General features: G+C 35.0%; 1 protein-coding gene and 1 long non-coding RNA gene across 2 annotated transcripts in view; one reads left to right on the top strand and one right to left on the bottom strand.

Annotated features, from left to right (window-relative positions):
- LOC143232040 (unconventional myosin-Vb-like) overlaps positions 1 to 27,215 on the bottom strand; it is a 229,144-nt gene that overhangs the window by 103,700 nt on the left and 98,229 nt on the right.
- On the top strand, positions 8,181 to 13,430 carry LOC143232041 (uncharacterized). Its single transcript, XR_013017353.1, has 2 exons — positions 8,181 to 8,420; positions 13,277 to 13,430. It is a non-coding gene; the product is annotated as an uncharacterized LOC143232041 (long non-coding RNA).

The raw sequence follows: 27,215 nt of genomic DNA, 5'->3' as shown, positions 1-27,215 counted from the left end.
TTCTGAGTCAAGCGCCCTCACCACCAGGCCATTCCAGGATTACAGTAGTTATTCAATATAAACAAATATTTAATAATTTAAAGATGTGTCTGTGTGTGAGAAAATACGAATTTTCGTATTAGAGTTATAAAAAAGAACAGCTGCTGAAAGATACGTTCGAGTCCACACCTTGCTTGCTGCAAGTTATGAGAAAAAATCAGTTGTAAAATGTATGGTAAACAAGGACTTGTAGTAAAGATATTTTTGTTATATGTTTTTAAGTGTTGATACACAAGAATTAACTATTTAGTTTTAGATTTTTAAAAATGTTTATGAGACCGATTGAATATGAATAAAATATAATTCGTTTGCTCCTTATGGCTCATGGCAGTCTCTCTTAAAAACCATTACCTCCAAAAAATGATTTGTCTTACTACGCTTGAAGAGTAAGTTCCTGCACTTTACTGATTATCTATCCGTTCACGTTCATGTAGATTCATGTAAATAGTCAGTAAGCAAGCATCCTTGGGTCATGAACATTTTGCTTACCAATAGTTACTTTCAATATACAATTTAAATGACGAATACACTCTCCAACATTCAGAATCAGATCAACGTCTAACCAAAACGTCAAGGTACAAGACCTAAGTAATGATTTTCCGACTCTTATTTGCCCCCATCATGTAAATCATTCCTGAAAATGGTAACACGCCTACAAATAAATCAAAATATCACTGGTAAAGTGACACTTTTTTAGACTACATGTTTTGTTTCAGTATTCTTCACATTAGTGAAAATTGACCATAAATGTTCAGATATTGGATATAAAAATATAATTTCATTTAATTTTAACTTAAGTTTCACAAACGATATTGTTAAAGTTAGGCCTCAACTCATCCATTATAACGTTAAATATCTAATTTCTATCTTTGCAATGTCTTTAGAGTTGTAGGTATCGAGTCTTACTAAAAGTAGGCTTGCTATATTCCCAGTATCTAACGGATTACATCAATGTTTTTGTGAACCCAGAATTATGGCTGAAATAAAATGGGAGTTGCATTGCATGTTAAAACTACAAAACTAGCACTACACTGTTAGTCGGATTATTCATGACCTAGGATCACCAATACTACCCGTTCTACCTGTTTATCTTGCGTTTTAGCGCCAGAAAAGAACCGGACAATAAAGAACAACTAAAACACCATTCCGGATTCTTTTTTATTTGTTTCAATGGCCCAGTCAGTAACAAACCTTGAGGAAAGCGGTTTTTAAACTCTACCGACGGCCATCTTGTCTGAAATCTCAGCATACTTAGGTTTAGCATATAAAGCTGTGTGCGTGAACATAATTTTTTGAAATCAAGGAACTTTAAAATAACACTTTAACATTGAAGTACGTGTACTTATTCAACTGTCCATAAAACCACGCATGTAAAGTATTTGATATTTCAGTATATAAGAGTAACTTAAATAACATTATTCGTATTGAATTATACATTAAGTTTGTCAATTAATTAGGTAATTACTGCAAACTACATTCTGCGACGTTTTACTATTTCTAAACGTCGATTTCTGTCTTATTTCCTAATGGTAACATATGATCCATAGATCCATAGACAAACAGATAATAATTAAAGTGTCGGGGATTTTTAGTTAAAAGTAAATGCTAAAATTTCAAATGGCAAACAACCAAGTACAAAATTATGCAATAAAACTGTTTAAAGTGCTCTTGGATCCAAACCTATAAACTGTAAAACTGATAACAAAATTTCAAACTGATAAAGTGCAATGCTGCCATGAAGTAATTTAAGGGTAGTGGAATTTGTCAAAACCTTTTTATGGGAAGAATAAATGTGCGTACAGCGAAACAACAAAGGGAAGTTCCAGCCACATTAATTTCAAAGATAATTCTTTACAATAATGTGAGTTTAGCAGAGCCCATAAAGGAGGTAAAAAAATCACCTTAACAGTGCCCCATTCGTAGACTGATCATCCAGAATACATCACCTACCCATCCAGAAAAGAGTTGCTGTGTTCAATATAATTCAGAACACTTTTATAAAGTAACACAAACCATAAGTGCTCGAGCTATTTTCCCGATTACATTGACAGAAAACTGTACAAAAACACTTTGAGCTTGAGAGAGAAGATTTTTATAAAAATGGTCTGAGCGTAATGGAATTACTGAAGCAAGAAAAAGTACTGGATACGTAAATAAACTTAATCGTAAGGCATTACGGTTGCCACAAACTTTTCATACAGCATGAAAGATAACGACAGAACAAAGTTCCGACATCAGTCATGCGAGACGAAATTCCTGCATTGTACGACCAGTATTTTGTTTGTTTGTTGTCATGCCCAAAGCCACACAACGGGTTCTGCTTATCGCGGGTATCTAATCCCAATTTTTAGCATAAATATCCCTCGGAACTACCACTGAGCCACCTAGTGGAGGGGCATAACCAGGATACCAAGAAGGTCAAGACTATCAAAATATTTTAAGAACCAAGGAAAATGAAAGTAGTGTTCATGTAGTCCTTTTCTCTGACATACCTTTAAAGTCATCTCCATGACTTTTGTTCATTTGATGTTGTTTTTTATTTTTCAAAGTGGCTTTGAAAGTCAGGGTCCATGTACAGAGTAGAATATAAGGGAAGTTTGTTCATCATGTGTGGCTTAAGATCACACCTGCATATTAAATTAACTATATTAACTGTTGGGTTAATATTGTGTTCTTATCTGTGTAGGTAGCTTTGATTAGAAGCTAAAGTTAAAATGCTCTGATTCGCAGAAGCTCGTTACAACGAAAATAGCAGCGTTGAGCAACAGCGAGTAATGATGGCCAGACAACGATTAAAGTGTTCCAAGGACATCACAGGATTTGGAACACGATTCTTAACCAAGCGCACTTGACTTTCGGTAATTTAATGTTTAAGTTTTTCTGCAAGTGTTTGATGTATTATGTTTATCTCCAAATCTTTATTTTGCATTTCTTGTGTTCACATCCAATATCATGAAATATAGAAAATAAAAATAATGAATTTGTTCAAAACTTTCCTAACAAGCCAAGAAAACTCTCACATTTGTATATGCACATTTAAATAAAGTTACTGCACATTTCTATACGTGTTTATGTACCTGTATTTCTCTTTATTCATCGAGTTATGTAAACACGCACATTTTTTTCTGTTAGATACAGCTATATACAACTACGTGTCAAATATGTGCGTATGAGGTTCACGTCACTGTACGTGCAGCTAAGTAGTAGAGATGTATCTTACTGTACATAAAACTAAGTAGTATTTGTGTATGTTATCGTACATGAAACTATACAAGTACAGGGGTATGTTATCGTAGGTGATACTATGTACAAATACAATAAACTAAGTTTACTGAACATAAAACAACTGAAACTTCATGAATACTTTTTACACTTAAGTTGTAAAGGAATGGAGTTGCAATAAGACGTATGCTTACGTTATTGTATATGAAACGGCGTAGCACAGAACTATTTTACTGTATATTTTAACTATGTTGTAGAGCTGAACCCGTTAGATATATGTTGTATTGTACAGCTGAACCTGTGAAGCGTGTGTTAGCGTGTATGTACCTATGCAAGTGTAGTCTTTTTGGTGTGTGCTTAACAAGTATATATTATATTTATGGTACTGCGTGTTTAACTACAGGTGTACCTACATGGTATTGTGTACATAATTTTTAACACAGGTGGCGTTTTAATTTATTCAAATCAGGTTACACTTTCCAGCATAATAGTCGTTTCTTCACACATCCGTTAATGATGGTACGTCGTGTTGAAAACAGCCAGTTTAGATGGAGGGTAAAAAAACAAAACAACAGAAAGTAGTGTTTTAGCTGGTACAGCGCAGATGAATATCGCTATCCTTAAATCACCTTGTTAAGTTTCTGTACAAAACCAGACATAGTAAACCAAGCAAACTTACACCTGTAATGTAGCTCGTGACTAGTTTCTCGTCTTTTGCTTCTTAAAGCTCGTGCTCACGAAAGGACGGCGTCGCTTTCATAGCCTAGTGCGAGATTAAAAGATGTCACGTGAACTTATGTGTAATTACACCCGTCCCTACTTTTTACTTTCTCACGTGAAAAGAAAAATAATTAATGCTAACGGAAACCTTTACTTACGAGAAAATTTTATTACTGTTTTCTGCCCGATTATATCAAATTTATTTTATGCTGAGAAAAATGCATTGTGCTTAGTATAAAATTTATGTATAAAAAACCCATATGGTTTGTGTTGTGAAACAATTGCAAAATGCAGTACGTATAAGCATACGGAGTTTTAACAAGAGGGGAGTGTGATATTCGTGTTCCCCATGGGGGATGCTGCTCCCTAACACTGTTCTGATATTTATACAAAAATGACTAGAGAAAATAAAAGTTAAAATGACTCTTTAACATCCTTTGTACTCCCGCATACACAGTCTAAAATTTTAGTTACGTTATTGTTATATAAGTAACACTAGGTCTATTCAACATTAAGAACTATATTTAGGATTTATCCGTATACTTAGAACTGTAGTAACTAAATATGGAATTCAAAAATAAATTCAGGGCATAGGTGAGAATAAAAACACACGGAAGTACATTTCAGACGTTCGTCAGAGTAAAATGTACGCAGAAGTGTATTCAAGGCACTGGTGAGAGTAAAATGTACGCAAAAGTGTATTCAGGGCACTGGTGAAAGTAAAACGTACACAAGGCCATTAATTAAACTGACAGTAAAATACTCAGCGGAAATATAAGGCCATTAATTAAACTGATAGTAAAATACTCAGCGGAAATATAAGGCCTAATGAGAGCAAAATATATTCAGAAGTATATTTAGGACACTAGTGAGAGCAAAAATATAACCAGAAATGTATTCAGGACACTAGTAAGAGCAAAATATATACCCAGAAGTGTATTAAGGACACTAGTGAAAGCAAAATATATACCCAGAATTGTATTCAGGACACTAGTAAGAGCAAAATATATACCCAGAAGTGTATTCAGGACACTAGTGAGAGCAAAATATATACCCAGAATTGTATTCAGGACACTAGTAAGAGCAAAATATATACCCAGAAATGTATTCAGAACACTAGTGAGTAAAATATATACCCAGAAGTGTATTCAGGACACTAGTGAGCAAAATATATACCCAGAAGTGTATTCAGAACACTAATGAGAGTAAAAATATACACAGACTATATTTGGGTGGCTAGTGAGAGTAAAAGATATTCAGTACACTTAGGCATAAGTGAATGTATTTGCTGTATGTATAGACTGAAATGAAACAATACATACATAGGAAATGCATTTTAATGTACTTTTAGATTTACTTGTAAATATTTTGACAACGCGTAGAAATATCTAAAGAACATACGCTACCGTTTTAGTGTATATATATGTTATTTCACGCCCCTCGTTTAAAGGCGACCAAAAAAGGCATAATTCATTTATACGTTTAGTAAAACAAAGATCAAATTATATACTCTTTTCAAAACATCGAAATAAACACGGAATTAATAGAACACGTGCGTTAGTAAAAGCATGGTATTTTCAACACTATGAACAAGCATCCGGTCAAAAGATGTTCTCGTGTTTTCAATTATAATACGCAATTCATTACAATTTTATTTTGATTTCCCGCTGTAGTTAACCGTAGATTAAGTGCGTGACCTATATAACACCTAGAGTCACAATCTCGAACTAAGACACAAGTCTGTTCTTGAAGTGCCTGGAGGAAATTATCCACAGCTTCATTAACATAGAAATATCTTATAAACTCTTACTTAAAAGTTCATTTACGTCAACGCGCACGATTCAAGCACCACCACACATTAGAAGCTAATACTCAATCAATATAATATATGATATAATTGTCAGGTAAACATTTTACGTTTCGACTAACAACTGATTAATATTAAACAATTTTTCCAACACAATAAATGTATTAATGACATAATACAACACTAGAGTTGTATGGGAAAGGATAATGGACTTGATTTTATCTTCATATACACGTTTTTATTGTCTTAATTAAAGTGTTGATCGATAAATAGTTGAAACTTTGTAAATGTTTCTTCACAAACAGCTGGAAGGGAAGAGAAAAACAAAATACGACTAAAATACGCTCTTGTCAACACATGATCCTGAACATGGTGAATAATAATACACTATTATCAGTTATTAACTGTATCATTACAATCTGAATATCTTTCCATTAAAAATCCCCATACAAAATAAAAGTGTTTGAGAATGACTTGTTGCAAGTTATGACCTTGACTTCAATGCTGTCAAGGGTAAAATTTATTTTGTTTTTTGAATTTCGCACAAAGCTACACGAGGGCTATCTGTGCTAGCCGTCCCTAATTTACCAGTATAAGACTAGATGGAAGGCAGCTAGTCATCACCACCCACCGCCAGCTCTTGGGCTACTCTTTTACCAACGAATAGTGGGATTGACCGTCACTTTATAACGACCCCACAGTTGAAAGGGCGAACATGTTTGGTGCGACGGGGATTCAAACTCGCAACCCTCGGATTACGAGTCGAACGTCTTAACCCACCTGGTCATGCCGGACCCCAGTGAAAGTATGTATTTATTTCAGGAGATATCCATGAGTAAAAAACAAAACGTTTCGTTGGTAACTGTACTTAATCATCTATGTGTGTGGATGGAAATAATTATGAATTATTAATAATAAAACTTTTTCGTTTTCACCTGCACGTTCCAGATTCAAGTAAATCTGTTGCCATCAAGACAAAAATCTATCGTGACCAGTGTTTATTTAGACAAATATGAAATTTATCGCTTAATGTCGCAGGCATATCGTAAAACTTTCCTTGCAGGTGTAACGAACATTTGCTTGTCACAAAGTTATATTTATCAACAAAACTCTACATACTGGGTTATTACTGTTAGCTTACATTTGAGTTCTGGGGCAGCTTACGATAATATCCATTAAATTAGGGATTCCCAAACCTTGCCAACCTTCAATTTATTTACTGTATCGAAAGGACCACCTTCCGTTAAAAATAGATTCTACCATGTGTAACTGATGTATCATATATGTATTTTACTATCTTTACAGCTTGATTCTAGTTTTAAAAATACAGAAAATTTAAAAATAAAAGTCTTAAGATTCACTTAATGTACTTTGCTGAAACAATCTCGGAAACTTTTAGGTCAATGCCCGACAGTTTCAAACGAAGATCCAGCTCCATATTTATCTTATTTCTATACTTGGATTTTATTTGCCTCAATCCAACAGAAAATAAACTCATTTTTTGTGATCGACAGGCAACGATGCCAGGGGCACAACGAATTTACATAATCCAATTTATATTAATTACAATTATTAATTTGGGATTTATATGTATATTACTATATTAGTTTTATAATGTCTTAGCATTTTATCTTATTAGTTATTCTTTCGGTAAATGGTAATTACATGAACTTCTGCATTAGATTATTACTAAAACGTACTTAACAAAAGAAAGTACGTGCAAGCAGTTAGAACAGAGATATCTCTTAAAATATTAACTTATATTCCCTCTGTGCTAATTCATACTAAGTTTGACTCGCACGTAAAATAACATTTCTAGGCAATAATGACCAGCTTTAAAGATGCTATTGTAAAACACATATAATATCTATACAGAAAGGCATTTAATGGCAGGTATGAAATGCGTTATATCATGCCAGTTCCCTATTAACCATTTTCACTTTGAAAGGCATATTGTCCTTTCCCGAAGTACCAAAACGTTATTTATTTTTATAAACTATTAGGTGTTTCAGACATCGTTCAAAAATCAACAGTGTAGAAAATTAGCGCCGAAATCCTTTTTAAAGAAGAGAAGTTCTAGACACACAAAATATCCTCAGAATATTAATTCCAATGTTTTATTCTCCGTTTGCTTTTTAATTAAAATTTCATGTTTTATTCCCTGGTTGCAAGAAATGAAAATACACACAAGATTTATTTTAAAGTATTGTAAGTTCGCAACATCAAAGCTACGGGCGCAAGGCTGAGAAAGGTAGTGTTCGCGTGAGGCATTGTGGGATATTTCGAAAATGATCGCTCGCACTTCAGTTTTGATAATTTGGTGTTCGTTAAATTCACGGCCGAAAACATCATAAACACCCGACTAATCAAATAACGCATTCTAATCTTTATAAATAAGAAACGTATATCTAATTGGATTCACTCATTACCAGGTTGGTTTTTAGTTTCACTCTAAGCAGGTTGTTGGCTCTGATAAGAGATTCAGTTCTGTGAAAGGGGAAAAAGTCGCCTAGAAGTCACCTGTTTTAATCGCTCGCAAGGAATAGAAATATGTTACGCTTAGTTTTGGTTTTACTTACTCTCGAAACAGAACACTTTCGGAAACCCTTCGAAAGTCAACTAGTATTAACAAGTAAGTATGAATACTTAAGAACATTTGTCGTTTAATCTCTTCTGTTAACCACCGCTAGGGTATTCAACACAACAATATTATACACGTCAACTCCAGTTCTTTGATAAATCGTTGATATGTGCTATGCATGACAATGTTAATTCTACGAACGCTCGGCGACTTGCGTGGAATTACTTCAGTGTACAATAATCTACTACTTTCAACCCGAAAACAACAATTAGTGTGAGAGTAACTTGCCCAGAAGGTCCTACCTCAATTAATTAAAAACAGTGAATGAAATCAAAACGTCAATACTCATTCTCTTCACGTAAATGATACAAGAAAATCTAAGCTTTTATTAAGGCAAGTCGTATTCGACAAAGAAATTCGCTCGCACATTACTTCTCAATAGAACTAAACTTTAGAACAAAATTATCGAAATTTGAATATTATATTGTAGCTGTTTGATATTTCTGGCTAAGATACGCTTAAATCCAGTTCATATTTACTATGTTATCAGGAAAGTTGTTGTCTACAAAGTTGAAAATTTATACAATTAACAGTTAGTTGATCTGTTTATCTCTATTTAAAATGTTATTAAAACAGAGTTGAATTATATATATATCATTACAGAATAATAGCTATATTTGCAGTTATACAAATATAAACAAAGAGAATAAAACATATGGAAGTAATAAAAATGGTGTCCAAAAATTGTAGGTATCAAAGATTTATTTCTATACTTTCCTAGTCCTAGCTGTTCTAGAAGCCAGTACGAAACACAACACAAGCAATGCCTAAGTTTTAAAACAGTAATTTCATTTAACCGTGCAAACATTATATAATAGTGTAACTTACCTTGTAACTTACGTTCTGTCTCCCAGAATTTCTGCAGTTCTGTAAAATATTTGTCCAAAATGAAAACTTTCGACAGTCCAAGTGTTGCCATTACTGTAGCACTTCAGGTGAATCATCCGGTCGCCCAGTTCTACGCAGTCGAGCATTAAGCATGAGATATTCTGTTCAAAAACCGGCACTGCACACACGAAATGTCCGACAAACAGATTGTAGTTTTTAACAATATAATCGTTAAGTTTCGAACAGTTACGCTGGTTATCCAAACAAAGTGTTTTTAATGCATCCAAAACTTAACAAAAGGTACCCGTATGGTAACGTAGATAAAGCTTTAAAATCGAGTCGTAGCAGCAGTCACCGTTTTCGGGCTATCAACCGGTGTTCTGATGGTCTCGTTCGAATCATAAATAGAAATTAATCATCTACCTCAAAAGATGTGACAGTCGTTCACTCACAAAACTGCCATACAGATAACGGCCAGGTTCCAGTACTACTTTCTGGCACAACTACAGGTAAGTAGCTTTCTCCCGCGTTAATCTCCAAGCTCTACCTCAATACGAATTCGTTGCTAAGCCTACCTGTCGGAAATAGACCTTGAAGAGGCCAAGTTCAGAGTAAGCTCACCTAACAAGTCATTCAACAACTTAGCGTCACGTTTTAACTGATTAAAATATTTCTTTATCCCCTTTGTAAACGCTTTCTAATAATTTTCTTATGAACAGGACCAACCTTTTGAATTTGCGTGCTGTTCGCTCACTCATAACACCTTAACTAACCATAGCTACTAAACATAAGACTGCACGTGTACAGAAGTACCCACCTCAGGCAGATAGAGGCCCGCAGGCACCTACAGTCACAGAGACCTCCCATCTTCACAAGACCGCTCGCTAACCGTGACCCTAGCGACGGCGGGAACGGGCGCGCGCACTGTTCGAGCTGATTGGCCCCTATGCCGCCGCAGGCGCTGCCGTCGCTTTGTTGACGGTGGCTGAATCAGGTAAAGCGGCTTTGCCCAGTAACCAATAGCATAGGGAGGGAGGTTAAAGCAGGTTAAGTAACATTCTCCACCATAAAAACAGAGAAGCTCGTTTCAAATTGAACTTTTTACAGTAAGCAGTTGTTTAAATAATAAATAATAAAATGTTAAATTATTTGTGTAAGATCTGCACATTTCGTTAATCACACTGGGTATTAGTGCAGACAGTGGGGGGGGACTTATTTGTTATATGAAATAAATTTAAATATTGGAGCTAACTATTAATATTCAAATGAAATGATATATTGATGTGAATTCTGGGATAAAAGGATCACCATTGTTTTGTGTAACACTAACACCATTATACTGTGTTCACATTTGATATGATTGTTTACGTTGAAAACTGTCATTTGACATATAAAAACTTGGTAAATTCATGTTTGTTTCAATTTTTTAAAATGTAGAGTTGCAAAAAAATAGTGTAATTGTAATTTCAATATAAAGCTCAAAACGTTGTCATCAGTCATGTTTTAAGGAAAGTTATCGAAAACTTAAATAATTTGAGTTTAAACAATTTTTGTCTGGACTACCTGGTTCGTTTGAATTTCGCGGACAGCTACACGAGGGCCATCTGCGCTAGCCGTCCATAATTTAACAGTGTAAGACTAGAAGGAAGGCAGCTAGTCATCATCACCCACCGCCAACTCTTGGGCTACTCTTTTACTAACGGATTGACCGTAACATTATAACACCCCCACGACTGAAAGGACGAGCATGTCTGGTGTGACGGGAATTCGAATCCGTGACTCTCAGATTACGAGATTAACTACCTGGTCATGCTGGGCCTAGTACTTGATTGAACATATTTTTCATTTGATGACAGATATTTACTATCGTTATTTGTTACTGTCATTTGCCACTGTTCGATGTGTTAAACTAGCTTGAATTTGAACATTTGAGTGCTACGTTCTTTTGTGTTATAGATTTCAAAGCACGATTGGACAATAAGCACCTGGGGCACCGTTAGAAATTTAAAATTGAGCTTCCATAGCGCAGCAAGTTCAAATAAAGGTCAATGGTCACTTTAAGAAATATTTGTAAAAAATAAAGAACTGATGTATTTGTAATTACGTATTGGTGTAGACTCCAACAATAAATGTGCACTATATCAAAATATTTTCGGTCACAACATGAAAAACTTTGAGCAGTAGCGGAAGAATTTGGAGGGACAACACAATCCCCCCCACCGCCATTTGCATATGTTAGTGCATTTAATTTATATAAGTGTAGTGAATTATTAATACCTATAATGAATAATTTGGTAAAGTAAATTCACATCAACCTATTAACCTCCGTTTCAAACTTTGTTGAAAAAAAACAACTTTGCTTTGATGTGCATAACTTATTTTTTATTGCATTCGAGCCACGCCTACATGTGCAATGTTATTAACCAATGTTTTGATGTTTGTAATACTTTTGTCATTGCTGAAATCAAAATCTTGAAAAATATTATTTGAAGTAGCGACATCTGTTGAATATAACCCAGAGCCGATAATTAATTACCCAGTATGACAGCCCATAATAATATAATTGTCGCTATTGAAATTTGGAATTCTCTTTTATTATAAGGTAAATGTTGACAGAATACTCAAGATAATTATATTATTATGTTACTTCTCGATTGGGAGCAGAAAACAGTCTGTGGAAGTAACTCGAGTTATTAAAATAAATTGTATTTATTCTTTGTCAGAACTTTTAGGTTTATTACTATTGCACAAGTGACGTCTTGTGATAAATGGTTCATTTTAAAGTTTAGCTAACTTAATTCGTACCTATTATGTAGCTAAGCATTTTGTTGAGGATAAAAAGGATAAAAGTTAAATTCTTGAGAGTCGTTCTTTAGGCTTAAATGTTTAATTTGTTGAGCTTTTGTCTTGTATTCTGTTAACCTTACTCCTTACAAAAATAGTTGCGGATGTATCTGATAACTATTTGGAGTGATCTTTTATTTTGCATTTGATTATTTCACTATTATTTAAGGGTGCTAAGTTTGGATATCAAAGTAGTAGTGTTTACAGAATTATTTAACGGTGCTAGGTTTGGATGTTTTAATATTGGTGTTTACAGAATTATTTAACGGTGCTAGATTTGGATGTTTTAATATTAGTGTTTACAGAATTATTTAACGGTGCTAGATTTGGATGTTTTAATATTAGTGTTTACAGAATTATTTAACGGTGCTAGATTTGGATGTTTTAATATTAGTGTTTACAGAATTATTTAACGGTGCTAGATTTGGATGTTTTAATATTAGTGTTTACAGAATTATTTAACGGTGCTAGATTTGGATGTTTTAATATTAGTGTTTACAGAATTATTTAACAGTGCTGCGTTTGGATGTTTAAATATTAGTGTTTAGAGAATTATTTAACGGTTCTAGATTTGGATGTCAAAATATAAGTGTTTACAGAATTATTTAATGGTGCTAGGTTTGGATGCTAAAATATTAGTGTTTAATAAAGTAATGGTCTAGTGTTATCTCGTTTCTAAGTATACATTTTTTTTTATATATAACCTTAACGGCCGTTACAACTTTATTGTTGTTTCATAAGTAGCAGTTGCACAAGACAAGATTAATAATACGTTTTATCGACTGAAATAACGACAGAAAACCTGTTTTATACTTTTAACGATTTGTTGAGAGAGTAACTTTACACATAAATTATTTTAAAATATATTTATCATAATTTAAAATGATAATTCCTAATTGATAATCGTTATATTATCGCTGTTTTTTTTATATTTCTCTTGGCAAATTCTCATTCGTAAAATTTAATTCAATAAACAGGACGCATACAGCAGTTTTTCAAATACAGTTAATGTGTTATTATCCCCTATTTTTAATATTTCTTTATCATAAAACGTGTTTGCGTTATTGTAGGATTTAGCTATCGAGTTATACACACACGCACACGCGCATTTACAGACCTTAACATTAGTTGTCCTTTAGATATTAAACCGTTATGTAACTTTTATAAATTTTTAGAATCCATGGGTGAAAGTAAAGCAGAGTATGTTATGTCAACCACACCGTATCTGCCATATCCAGTGCCTGCCGACGAGGCCTTTCGTTGATACCAATGATCATCAGAACGGGGTGGAGATAGTAGTGGTCTAGGCACTATAAACACCATAAATATTTATAACAACGATTGTTATGGCGTGATCCATATTAAGAAAGTAATGTGACAGAAGAGGGTAAGCCCAATGATAAAAAATCTTGGAAACCTTTAGTTGTCAGTAAAAGCGTGTTTCTGTTTCAGAAAACATAATTTGTCAGTAAAAGCGTGTTTAAAACATAATTTATACAGAGAAAAAATCTTCAATAATATCTTACAAATAACACCTGAACCTGGAGACTTATTCTTCTTGTGTGGTAAATCAGTAGTGTGTTTAGACAAATAAAATATGTATACAAATATTAAAAAAGTTACTTACAATACACGATCTCATAGATTATTATAATCCATTAAGGCGTTAACGAAAACACTGATTTTACTTACTGAATTCGAACAGAATCAGTCTGAGCTTTGTAATAGTTTAATTAATCTTAAATACTATATATTTAAAAACGGCTGGTATGGGTAGAGAAAGCACTAGTAGAGGAGCGAACAATATTTCGACCTTCTTCGGTCATCGTCAGGTTCATACATACAAAAGAAAAGAAGGTCGAAACGTTGTTCGCTCCTCTACACAGTGCTTTCTCTATCCATATCAGCCGTTTTAAAATGTACAAGTTTCTCTACAAGTGAGTTTTCTCGTCATCACGGATTAATATGAAATACTATTGTCCACAGATCAATCACAGTTAAATTACACTTTAAATGCTGTCATACCTGTTAAAGTCACATTGTAACCTTAAACGTAATCTTCACTGTATATATATAGAAGTTACCTCAGTAAGAACACTAAATATATATATTCCCTTTGGTAGCGTAGTAAAGACTATTCGCAACTTAACTATTGTCCATCTCTATAAACTAACCAAGGTGTATCTTGAATGCTATCGTGCTAAAAAGATTAGACAGACCTACAGAAATGGCTTCACTTTAAAAATATAACAACCTACAGTGTTTGTTCACAAAGACAAGATATGCACTTATATTCAAGTGTTTAGAGTTTCCGTTAATGTTATAACCTCAGCTTTAAGATAAACAATTTTTAAATACTCAGTTACAAGGCGGCGACCTTTGTGTCCTGTTAACAAACTCATTTACTCATATTGATGTAATGCTGTGATACAACTTGTTTGTATAATTACAAAACCCGCGAACAAGGAGTAAGGTTAATACGGATTTTTAACTTTTAAAAAATTAAAAAATATATATAATTTATTCCCTACCTGCACGGCATGGCCAGGTGGTTGAGGCACTCGACTCATAATCCGAGGGTCGTGGGTTCGAATCCCTATCACACCAAAATATGCTCGCTCTTTTAGCCGTGAGGGAGCTATAAAGTTACAGTCAATCCCACTATTCGTTGGTAAAAGAGTAGCCCAAGAGTTGGCGGTGCGTAATGATGACTAGCTGCCTTTCCTCTAGTCTTACACTACTAAATCAGAGATAACTAGCGCAGATAGCCCTTATGTAGCTTTACGCGAAATTCAAAACAAACCAAATCAATTCCCCCCTTACATTTTGTTGTAACTGACAACAACAGATGGCGACTGCTGTGATTTTACCTCAAGTAACTTATTTTTATCTACTCAATTCAACTGTTCCCGCACGAAAGAGAAATGTAAAACATATGTTTATAGTATAATGTTTTCATAATATTATGATTGTTTTACATGAATTAACTGAGGAATACGGTTTAATTATAATAAATATGTACATTGATTTTATTTTATTTATAGAAAATATTTTGTATGCAAAATTGTACATTTTTATAGTACACTAGACGTTGTACTAGTTGGTTCTAGCAATAAAAAAATCGCCTGTTACTTTCCAGTGATCTCTAGGACTCGAAAATAAAATTACTAGCTCTAACTTTCCAGTTGTTTCTAGACCACACAAACAAAATGACTGACCCTAACTTTCCATTTGTTTCTAGGCCACTAAAATAAAATGATTGGCCCCAACTTTCCAATTGTTTCTAGGCCACAGAGACAAAATGATTGGCCCTAACTTTCCATTTGTTTCTAGGCCACAAAAACAAAATGATTGGTCCTAACTTTCCAACTAGAACACAGGTCACGACATAATTAACTATAAAGTTTCAGTGACATTGTGAATAAGAATAAATAATAAGTAAGTAACCACAAGAAGTATCAAGTATCCAAGAATTCGAGAATTTAGTTTACACAAACAAACTAAACGTTTAAACTTAAAGCATAACTCTTTATTACGCACTTGTCATGTAGAAAAAAAGTTGAGAAACATAAAGTATTAATGGAAACAAAATTGAATGGATTTCCTGTCAAAATTTAAGAGAATAACTTGTTAAAATATATGTACTGGACTATGTAGTTTATATACGAAACAGAGCAAAAACATCCTCTTTGATGTGGGAACAAAGGTCAAAGACTTAGGGTCAAGCTCTGAAAAATATACCGAAGAAAAGCAGATGCAGTGGCCACAGAAATTTCGGAAATCCTCTCTATTCTCATAGAAAAGTGGAAAAGAGTGAAGCAAATGATAAGATAGAAAACACAATGCTAACAATAGTAAATGATTACCAGTGAAAACACGTTTAACTTCGTTATGTTAAATATATGTATATAATTATTGTGGTAAAGGGGTGTGGCGTCATCACGGCTACTCGCCTCTAGTATTGGACTAGTCCTCTGACAGACTTAACTTTAATTAATTTCTAATTATAACAGTTGACTATGGATTTGTCTTCTCCCTCAAAACTTTCCTTCTAGAGGTGAGAACATACATAGCTTAACAGACACTTGTAGGGCATTCACACAAATTCACAAGAAAGCGTCTAACGGAAAAAACATCCACATCTAAAAGAAAAAGACTGCTAAAAAAAAGTACATTGCAAAGCAAAACAAAATCAGGCATACACGAATCCTATTCTAAATCTAACAGATCACTCCAACGATTACACAGAACGTAGCTAGAATAGTCTAAATAAAGAAACACTAATAAAATTAAATTTAAAGAGCTTTGCAGCTTGAACTTGACACTACTATTACTAAATAAAAAACTACAGAATGTATACTTCTTAAAGTTTAGTTGAGATCGTTTTTCAAAAAATTTTTTCGTGATCGTACTATAATGGAACCCTTGCCCATATGATACTGAAAAAACTTTTTATTACGCGATTTGCAACCCCCAACTTCACGAACATTTTATCCTGTGCGCATGTAGATTTGCAATAAGGTTAAAGATTTTCCCGTAAACTTACGGTTTTGCATTTTATATTTTGCTGTTTTTACTGGCGTTTTTTTTTTAGTATATACACAAAGGAAACAACTTTTCATGCCCTAAAATAACCTTTCATTTATCATGAATTTACGTAACTTCCGTCCAGGTTACGGGTAGCCCAGCTTGTAACTGTTCATTTTACTCTTTGATAAATAACTTAGAATGTGTCTGTAGTAAGACATAATCACATAATTTTTCGAAATTTTAGTTTAGACGTTCTGCATGTAGTTAATGACATCCTTGTAAACCGAATGTCGAAAGGTCGTAAGTACGTACTAATCCTTCTGATAGAAAAAGGTTACATATGGCAATGGCTGTTCCATAGAGACTTGTACCAGTTTGAACCTGTGTCTGTGCCTACTCTTTAGGGCAGGGCAAGCCCAACTAAACCCAAGACACAGACGAATATAAACGTTTATAGGAATTCAGAGGTTTTTACACCTGTATATATTGTTTGAAATAGTACTTTATATAATAAATGTAAGAATTATTTTAGGATATAATAGTTATGTGCTGGTTTGACTTGAAAGTGAAGCATAATATTATTTCTTATCTAGTCCTGTTCACTGCAAACTTATTTGGAAAGTCTTTCTCTAGCCCCAGTTATGTCACTGGGGGAAAAAAAAAAACCCGACCTGTTTCGTTATAATAGCGACATTTCAGTGAATAAAGACTTGTGTATCTGCTCACTCGTGTATTCGTATTTCCTTAGTTGTCTATGTTTAAAGTATTACTACTCATAAAAAATTCGGAAAACCACTGTTTCCCAGTTACTTATATGAATTACCTGTCTGATCTCAGTATACCAAAACGCTACAGAATATAATCACGGTTCCATTCCTCCAGAAAGATGTTTCCCAGGCCGTGGAGAGTCACAGTCGGGACAGGGAGGACTGAAACAGATGCTAGAGTGAGTATTAGCTATATTTGATTGGGTTCTTATTCGTAGATGTGGACGCTTGTACCTCTGAGAAGACTCTTTCATAATCCAAGTGCTTTGTGGGTTGGCATTGTCATTTACAAGGACGAAATATCACCACTGGTGTCAGTATAAACCACCAGGGTCTGGTCCCTGCACTTCACTTCAGCTATCAAAGCCAACATGGAAGCTGGTGCTCCTGAAAGATGACAGCACTGCCACCACTCTAGCGGTCGTGTGTGATAGAGCTTTCTGGGTCGTCTCAACCCTGATACAATTGTCTATGAAAGCAAAATAAACCTTGAGCTCACCCTAACATACAGTCTTAGACCGTACAAATCAGTTATTTTAACCCAAATTTCAACAGTTTTGCTTAAGACACTGAATTAACTTTATGTGACTAGAAATTAGCTATTTCCAGTACGTTAAGACAGTGACAGGTTAATGATATATGACCTCCAAAATTGTTTTCGAGGTCACAACAGAGTTTTTGTGTTGTGTGGAAAGAATCTTGTCTTAATTCCAAGCACAGGAATCATCACGTAGTCTCAAATTTAAGACAGTAGGAGCATAATGTTGAGTGAGACACTGTTATTTTATAGCATACTGAGTACACATGACATTTTCTTTAGATTTAAGTTCTTTATAACCCATGATTAAGAAATAACAGGTCAAAGTGTGAGATTCGAAACACAAGAACTAAAATCAGTGAAAAGTAAAAACAACTAAACCATGTGTATTAGAACACCCATAAGTTTGGTTTGTTTTGAATTTCGCGCAAAGCTACTCAAGGGCTATATACGCTAGCCGTCCCTAATTTAGCAGTGTAAGACTAGAGGGAAGGCAACTAGTCATCACCACCCACTGAACGAATAGTGGGATTGACCATAACATCATAACACCCCCACGGCTGAAAGAGCGAGTATGTTTGGTGTGACGGGGATTCGAACCCGCAACCCTCGGATTACGAATCGAATGCCTTAACCACCTGGCAATGCTGGGACAAATTGTCAATGAAAAACGTATAGAAATATATTTACAGTCGTTACATCCGTGGTGACAAATAAAAATAAAATCAAAGAAAAAATTAATCATATAAGTTGTCTTTTATAAGTAACAATAATCAAACCGTAAAACTATAAACCACCCTATTAAAAATGGTACTTCAATTTTCATACAGCATTTTCTTTATGCCTTACCGGTGGTACTTGACGCTCCCACCCCCACCTACCCGCGCATACGTAAGAAACCAATATGTCACAAAACTATATATCAACAATTGTAGTTGCATTGCATGTTCACTGACGCGTGTATGGATACAATAATGGAACTTCATTAGTATGTTTTCGTTAACCTTCTCACACATAACCCATGACACATTGTGTGTCCCATTACTCCTTGTAAACGTTCTCCCTGGTTTCAGGACCACTGCCCTATCAGACGAAACTAAAAAATTGTTTTTTCATGGCAGACAAACTGGTATAGATGCAACTGTGCATATACAGAATGAGGTAAAATTTTAATAACATTGCAAGTTACACACGGTATATTAAATCATTGTCCTATTTAACTGTTGTATTTAAATTTAGTTTCAGATAATTGCAAAAAAAAAAAGTGTCCGGACATTCTGTGTTCTAGGATGTTCGTTCACGCCGTTAGTACAGCGGTAAGACTACGGAGTTACAACGCTAAATTGCGGGTTCGATTCCCCTCGGTGGGCTCAGCAGATGGCCCAATGTGGTTTTACTATAAAAACACACACTCTAAGATGTTTGACAAACAAATTAACCTATTTAAATAATATAAACTTCATACTTTAATGTGAAAGAAACAGACACTTTGAAAGTAACTTTAGACCAACTGTAGAGAATGACACTTTTGGAAAATTTAAAGGTACTCGTAATAAAACTACTTTCACATACAGACGTTTCATAGTAAGGCCTACGTTAACTTATAATACAGCTATGTGTCCATGAAATTCTCGATTCTGTACTTCAACAGACTACGATTGCGAAATATATCGGTCTCTATGTTTAATTTTAATTTACCTCATTTTATAGTTAATTAAAAACATGACGTATACTTCATTTTGTAATTTCGCAAACTATATTTAATAAAAACGGGTTACACAAAACCATTATTTACAGATACAAAAGTATGACTCAAATATATTTCCTGATAAAAGACACCAGGTTTTAAAATGAAGAAAATTTTAAGTCTAACAATAAGATTAATTAAACACAGCAGTATGTATTTGGAGATTTACACAAAAATGTGTAAATAAATGTGTTAAATGTGACTCTGATTGAATCAGGAAAAAAAAGTAAATTAATACAATCCGACCTTCAAATAAATCTTGATCAGCTCCGTTCTTGAAGAAAATATTACAATTTTAATTTTTTTCCTTTCAGCTTCATACAATGATTTACTTTAGCTTTTTTATGCAGTATTTAGTCAACAAATTACTTGTTATGATTTGTTAAGGAGTTTTTACCACCGGTCTTCCAGTTATGGAGTCCTATCGTAGCACATTTGCCAGTGTGCAGTCTTGGTAGTAGGTACAAGAAGTTTGAATGAAGTAACAGTGGTTACTTTGTTCAAGCAACACGTTACTTAAAGTTTTTGTTTTAAATTATTTCACAAATCCTTGCATGCCCACAAGAGGTTGTCCCTCGGTGGGACAGTAGTAAGATTACTGATTTACAATCTACAGATTCCATTTTCCGCAGTGGACACAGAAGATAGTCCAATGACAAACAACAAACCGTCTAGCATCAGAAGCTCGATTTTCTGAGCTGGACACAATTCAGACAACGCATATTGTAAGCTTGCTCTAAATCAAATACTAGCAAGGTGGTTAAGGCACTCGACTCGTAATCCGAGGGTCGCGGGTTCGAATTCCTGTCACACCAAGCATGCTTGCCCTTTCGGCCGTGAGGGCGTTATAAGTAACGGTCAATCCCACTATTCATTTGTAAAGAGTAGCCCAAGAGTTGGCGGTGGGTGGTGGTGACTAGCTGTCTTCCCTCTAGTCTTACACTGCTAAATTAGGGATGGCTAATGTAGATAACCCTCGTGTATGTTTACGAAAAATTCAAAACAAACCAAAACCGAACAAATAAACATGGATAAGAGGTCCTCATTCCTCTTGTCAGCTCTACCATGTACTACAGTACTGACCATGAACCTCTGTTATCCACAAAACATACTTTTACACTGTTTATTATTAATTATAACATGCAGAATAATATTATATAGAATTTTTAACTGACCTTTCACTGACATTTACTACATATACTCATAATCTTTGTTTTGAATATCACGCAAAACTACACAGGGCTATCTACGCTATCGGCCTTAATTTAGTAGTGTTAGACTAGACGAAAAGCAGCTAGTTATCACTACCCACCGCCAACTCTTGAGCTACTCTTATTTTTATCAACTAATAGGGGGATTGACAGTCAAATTATAACGCCTCTACGGATGAATGGGCGAGCATGTTTGGTGTGACGGGGATTCCAACCAGGGACCCTTAGATTGCGAGTCGAGCACCATAATCACCTGGCCTTGCCGGACCACACTAGATATGAGCCACGCATTATAATTCTGTAAATTACCTAGCATAAGTCTCGTGAACTTGCCAGTTGAAACCTCATTAATTATCACGTTAATTATAAAATATTGTTCTTGAATCTTTCAAATTAGTTTTTTCCTAAAACTTTTTTTAAATAGAAAGCGCTAAAGTGTTTTAGGTTCGTTAACACAAACAGCTGAAGCAATACAAAGTTACTTATGAAAGTATACATTATCTCTGACTACATCTTGGTTTAAACATTCCAGTATTGTATATATCGTTTGAGAATGAAGACATATATTCTGTGATGTTTTCTCTCCTAGTAAACCTGATTTCCTCTGTAATTATTTTTTATAAATGAATGTTGAGTTATACCGCTATTTACCTTAATAATCCACGGTTAAAATATCTCACAAAAAATTCTAAAATAAAAAGGTTGAAATGTTCATGGATGATATTGTTTTTAATATCACATAGTGGTTCACTCTTTTCCAGTTCATCACCTGCTGGTACAGCGGTAAGTCTACGGATTTACAACGCTAAAATCGGGGGTTTGATTCCCTTCGGTGGATTCAGCATATAGCCCAATGTGGCTTTGCTGTAAAAAACACATACACACACACACCTTTCCAGTTTACCCCTGAAGAAGAAAGGTCCACCTTTCTAAAGCGCTCGGGTTATAGGGTTTTTATTCATTTCTATCAAGATTTATCTGAACCTATGTGTTTTTCTAACATCATAAATAATGGTTCACTATACCTTATTTATGTTTTTTTCTGAAGTAAATGTATTGAAATGTTCTGTCCTTGACGGTCATCATACCTCTGGGTTTCGTTTTTGTGCGATGATAACAAAAGTCACTTTATGTCAGTGGTATTTTTAAAGACACTTGGTTCACCTGTCTCAACTGATCTTGATTACCAAAGTTAAATGTCTCACTCATCTTGTTCCACTATAAACTTTCCCTTGAAGCATTAAGAAAACTAGTTTGTAAGCAAGCATATAAGGCATCAGTAAAATGACTAACGATATATTATACTGACATGAGAAAGGTCAATAGCAGGTCACGCCTCATACGCACAATAGATAAAAGACCCACGCTTTGTATAAGGTGTAATTCAGTTGAGAACTAAGGTCTGTTGATCAGCTACTGATTACTCAATTTCTCTAACACGGGAAATGCTACATATTCAAACTCTAAATAATGTAAAATAAAAATATTTTGTACATTTTACTCGTTGCAGAAAATAACATTCTATCAGCAATGAAAGTGGGAACCACCCTCACCCTGAGGGTAGGCTTACATAAGGCTCCCTGTTGGGCGGTGTCCATCCGATATTTATTCGCACGACCCTGTGGAATGGAGTGTCTTCAACACATACAGAAAAGAACAAACTAATAAGAGAAAGAGGGAGGGGGGAGTCCTCTTATGCTGGGTCTCTGCTCTTACTTGGTAGTGATTACATACCCTCCACCACAGAGCACCCAACCAATTTCACATCTAACATGAACATCCATAAGCCATGCTCCAATGCGTAGTTCCGGGAGAATCAGCTACTTCACTAAGTCTCCAGTTTCTCCACTGATCCAAACACTTGATGTAGGGGCGTCATAGTGCAGAGGAACATACTTCATTATGCAGACTCGCTCTGCCATCTCACAAAAAGCAGCACCTCTTGTTCTATGCAGGAGAACAGATTTGAGCTAATACATTCCAGAACAAAAACAGTTAGCGAAACAAAACCTTCTAATGGTACACTGCAATGCTGTTTGCTGCAAGTCAGTACCAATTAGTCATGTTACTACAGTTGATTAATTAATGCACCATTTCGGATTCATTCGAAGGCACTTTGACATTAAATTTATTTTTTAATCTTACTGCAATCTTCTGTTATTTGTATTCATTAAAGCAATACGTGCGTGCCATACGTACCATGGTGTCTAATAGCCACAAAACCATATGTATAGGTAAACACTGGAATTAAGGCAGAAGTTCATGGTATGTACTGTAATAAAAAGCTGGCTGAACACTCTTACAGTTAACTCGTGTGTATAGTCGAAGCGCAGTACCTGTGTGCTGCCATTTATGGGCTTCTGTGGTTTTATGTAGACATTTGACAAGTTGTACCTTGCTTTTAGTTCAGATACAGTTACACCATCCTTCATTACCCCATGACATATCAGTGGTACAAAGTGAATACAGAGTCTTTTAGGTGTTTTTCTTTTTACCTATAGAGCCTTAAAGATTTAATGTGACAGGCCTCACATATGGATCATAGTCATTATTGTTTTTGCAATGGTAGTAACACTGTGATTCATAGCCTCAATATTCAGTGCCTCGACCTATACAAATGCATGACCAGCTATGCCTCCACACACCTGAATATTTCGAGGCTAAGTAATTCTTTAAACACTTCAAAATAAATGCTAAGCTGAATCGCTCATCTACAACACTTTTCTCAGACTTTTTTAACTTCAGCTGCTCCACCTAGTGCTACAAAAGCAGCTGTGTTCGTCTGGTTTTAAGAGATATCTGGAGTTGACAAAATGTGATAACAACTAGCGTCTTGTAAGATATATTTTTTCATTTTATAGTTAAGCATAAAGCTATACAATGGGCTATCTGTGCTCTGCCCACCACGAGTATCAAATCCGATTTATAGTGATGTATGTCAGCAGACACAGCGCTGTGCCACTAGGGACGGGGGGAGGAATCGTCGTCAGACCGATCGATAACCTCCAACATAATGATTATTTGTTATGATTCCTCACAAATAAATGGGTCTCATTCTTTGATAAATGTTTCACAAACTTTAAATAGCGGCACCCCTTGAACTCAGAAAAGTTTACGTTTCGCCCTCCCTTCACATTAAAATAATTTTCGCAAGTGATAACAGTAAGATCAACACTTCCTCTTCCCGTTTTCAATACTTAGAAAACCGACAATCTGTAACGAGTGCGTACATGTGAAAGAAAAAAGGGCCTTGAAAACAGAGATAGTTTAGTTAAGTTACCGTTGTCTCCAACTTGTCTGTGTTCTTCCCTCTTTATTTTTGGGTTATTTAGCCAAAAGGCAAATCCCTACCCATCCACCAGTACAAGCCCCTCAGCTTGGAAAACACTGCCTTAATGTAAACATTAAGTTACACACCACAAATGCCTGTAGCTCTCTCAAAACATATTTGAAATCTACCCTTCTAATATTAACAGAAAGCTGTTAACCAACTCCTCAAAAACACCAGAAAAGAAACAGTCAAAGAGTTAACACCATGCAGATATTACAATAGTGAAATAATGCACTTTCAAGAAAACCTTTCAGTCTACAGGAAGTCAGTTTAGAAAATGAAAGCCAACTGCTAACACTATAACAAAAAAACTATTGTGAATGTGGACTCCAGTACATGGGAAAACAAAATGAGTTTGTTTGTTTTTGAATTTCCCGCAAAGCTAAACGAGAGATATCTGCGTTAGCCGTCCCTAATTTAGCAGTGTAAGGCTAGAGGGAAGGCAGCTAATCATCACCACCCACAGCCATCTCTTGGGCTACTCTTCTACCAACGAATAGTGGGATTGACCGTACATGATAACGCCCCCACGGCTGAAAGGACGAGAATGTTTGGTGTGACGGGGATTCGAACCCGCGACAAAATAAAAAGACCAACAAAGGTAGAATTCAATAACATAATAGACATATAAGCCTCAAAGTTACCAAACTGTCAGTAATAGCCAGTAAAGAAGATTAATGAAGAATTGATTTCATGTAGCTATAATATCAACATTATCAGGTGAACCATTCTCATTGTTTAGAACACAGCACAGTTCGTAAAGATTATCAAAAAGCAACCACGATAACCTCATAAGACATAATGATCAGTGCTGCTGTATTCAACCTTTTCACGAGTATAACCGACTCTTGAAAACACTACACATTCTCTTCCAACAGCATGAGAATGACGGAACTCACCTAATTGACAACCTGTACAACAACAGAACTCAAAGTCTTCTGTGTTAACACAACCTGCTTCCAACACAATGATAAATACTGTCAACAACAAGAAGGACCAGCTATGGCCCATCCCTATCATCAGTGCTCAATAACCTCGATGTGGAACATTTCGAAGTTAACGCCCTCAAAACAGCCGTTCTACGCCCCGATATGCTGCTTAGATATGCTGAGAAAACATTCGTAATGCGACCACAAACTCCAGACAAGCTTCAAAAATTCATGAACCACCTGAACAAAAAAATCCACAATGGAAACAGGAAAGATCAACAAACTTACATTCCTGGACGTGATAATTATCAAGACACATAACTCATATACCACAAGAATGTTGCAACATAAAAATAAGTACCGCAACTATAAATTAAATCATCTCAGTGGTGTAAAGATAGGCGTTAAACTTTCCAGAAAGAACAAGGGCTGTAATACAGAAGACGCTCAGAAAAAGAAATAAAAACACGTCAGTACAGCCCTTATAACAATGGACAACCATAACACTTGATTAAGAGTAAATAATGAGGTTAAACATCGAAAATAAATAGAAAGAAAATTATAGATACTCGGCCATATTTCCTCACTTCAAAGTTCAATCTGACAACGGACAAAGGATCTATAATAAGAAATAAAGGTGGAACAGTATCCAGAAGCCACAATACAATATAATCACAATTAGTAGGCATCAGATCATCTAAAGACCTGATGGACAGTGAAGACGTCAGTTGCAACATCCTCTGTTAATTTTGAATTCAATATACTGGTGAAGAATTTGTTTGTTTGTTTTGAATTTCGTGCAAAGCTAAAAGAGGGCTATCTGCGCTAGTCGTTCCTAATTTAGAAGTGTAAGACTAGAGGGAAGGCAGCTAATCATCACCACCCACCGCCAACTCCTGGGCTACTCTTTTACCAATTAATAGTGGGATTGATCGTCACGTTATAAAGCCTCAGAGCTGAAAGGGCGAGTATGTTTGGTGTGACAGGGATTTGAACCCGCGACCCTCAGATTATGAGTCGAGTGCCTTAACCACCTGATCATGCTGGACCTCACTAGAGAAGGAAAAACGAAAAAAAATGTTGAAACGTAACAGACACAAAAAGACTCGGTAATACCGACCTATTTGCAGTAACCTACCATGCTAGCGAAGACTAAATACGATAAACTGAAATAAAACTAATGAACCACTCAAGAGAAAAAAGCCTTATATATCTGCCTAATCTAGCACAGAAATCAGTTCAACGTGGATACGCTTGTTGAAAACGTTCAAATACTTGATTCACGTTCTAATGGGAAAGACATCAGTCGAGTGGGTGACGTATTATACTCTCACCACCATCACCTACATAAAAATAGTCCTTTTCAAGATTATCCTACGATTCATCTGCTAATATATTGCTTCTTACCATTGCCATAATTGAATCTCAATAAAATGTCTTAGTTTTTGTCAGAACCTTGATATCCTATAAGAAGATAAAATGGAATGTTATATCGATTCTTGTTGAGTTTTTACATTTCTTTTCAGATATGTGGACAGACATCCTTGATTTCCAAATTTAATTTTTTGCTGATTCAGTAATCCTGTAATTTCTTCCTTTTCAGGGATTCTACTAAAGCTCTCCACTACCTCACTTTAAAATCCTTGACTTTGTTTATCAGACTTCACAGATTTGTAACTTTCACAAGAGTTTTGCTTAATTTCAAATTTCCAAATATTCTTCTAATCAACAGATCTCGATGAAAATATTCTTGATATTTCTATTAAATTACATGCCAGTTATTAACTTAACTTATGCGTCTTCCGTTGTTAGTGCTTTATTTTCAGTTGTCTAATAATAACAAGTTCGTCTTCACATGTGACAGTTAACATGAATATTGAACAAAATATACTAATTTCAAGAACTCCATCTTTAAAAAGCGCTTTAAAAATGCTTCTAATATTAAAATATATCTTAACCTTTCATCTGTCTTATTATCACTTCGCTTCACTCTACTGTACATCTATATTTTCATATGTAAAGACAGTTTTAATATAATTGGGGACAATATCTGGCTGGACA

The sequence above is a fragment of the Tachypleus tridentatus genome, chromosome 11 (genome assembly GCF_004210375.1).
Source record: "Tachypleus tridentatus isolate NWPU-2018 chromosome 11, ASM421037v1, whole genome shotgun sequence".
Lineage (NCBI taxonomy): Eukaryota > Metazoa > Arthropoda > Merostomata > Xiphosura > Limulidae > Tachypleus > Tachypleus tridentatus.
Note: the sequence above shows the minus strand (reverse complement) of the source record. Positions and strands in the feature narration are given on the sequence as shown.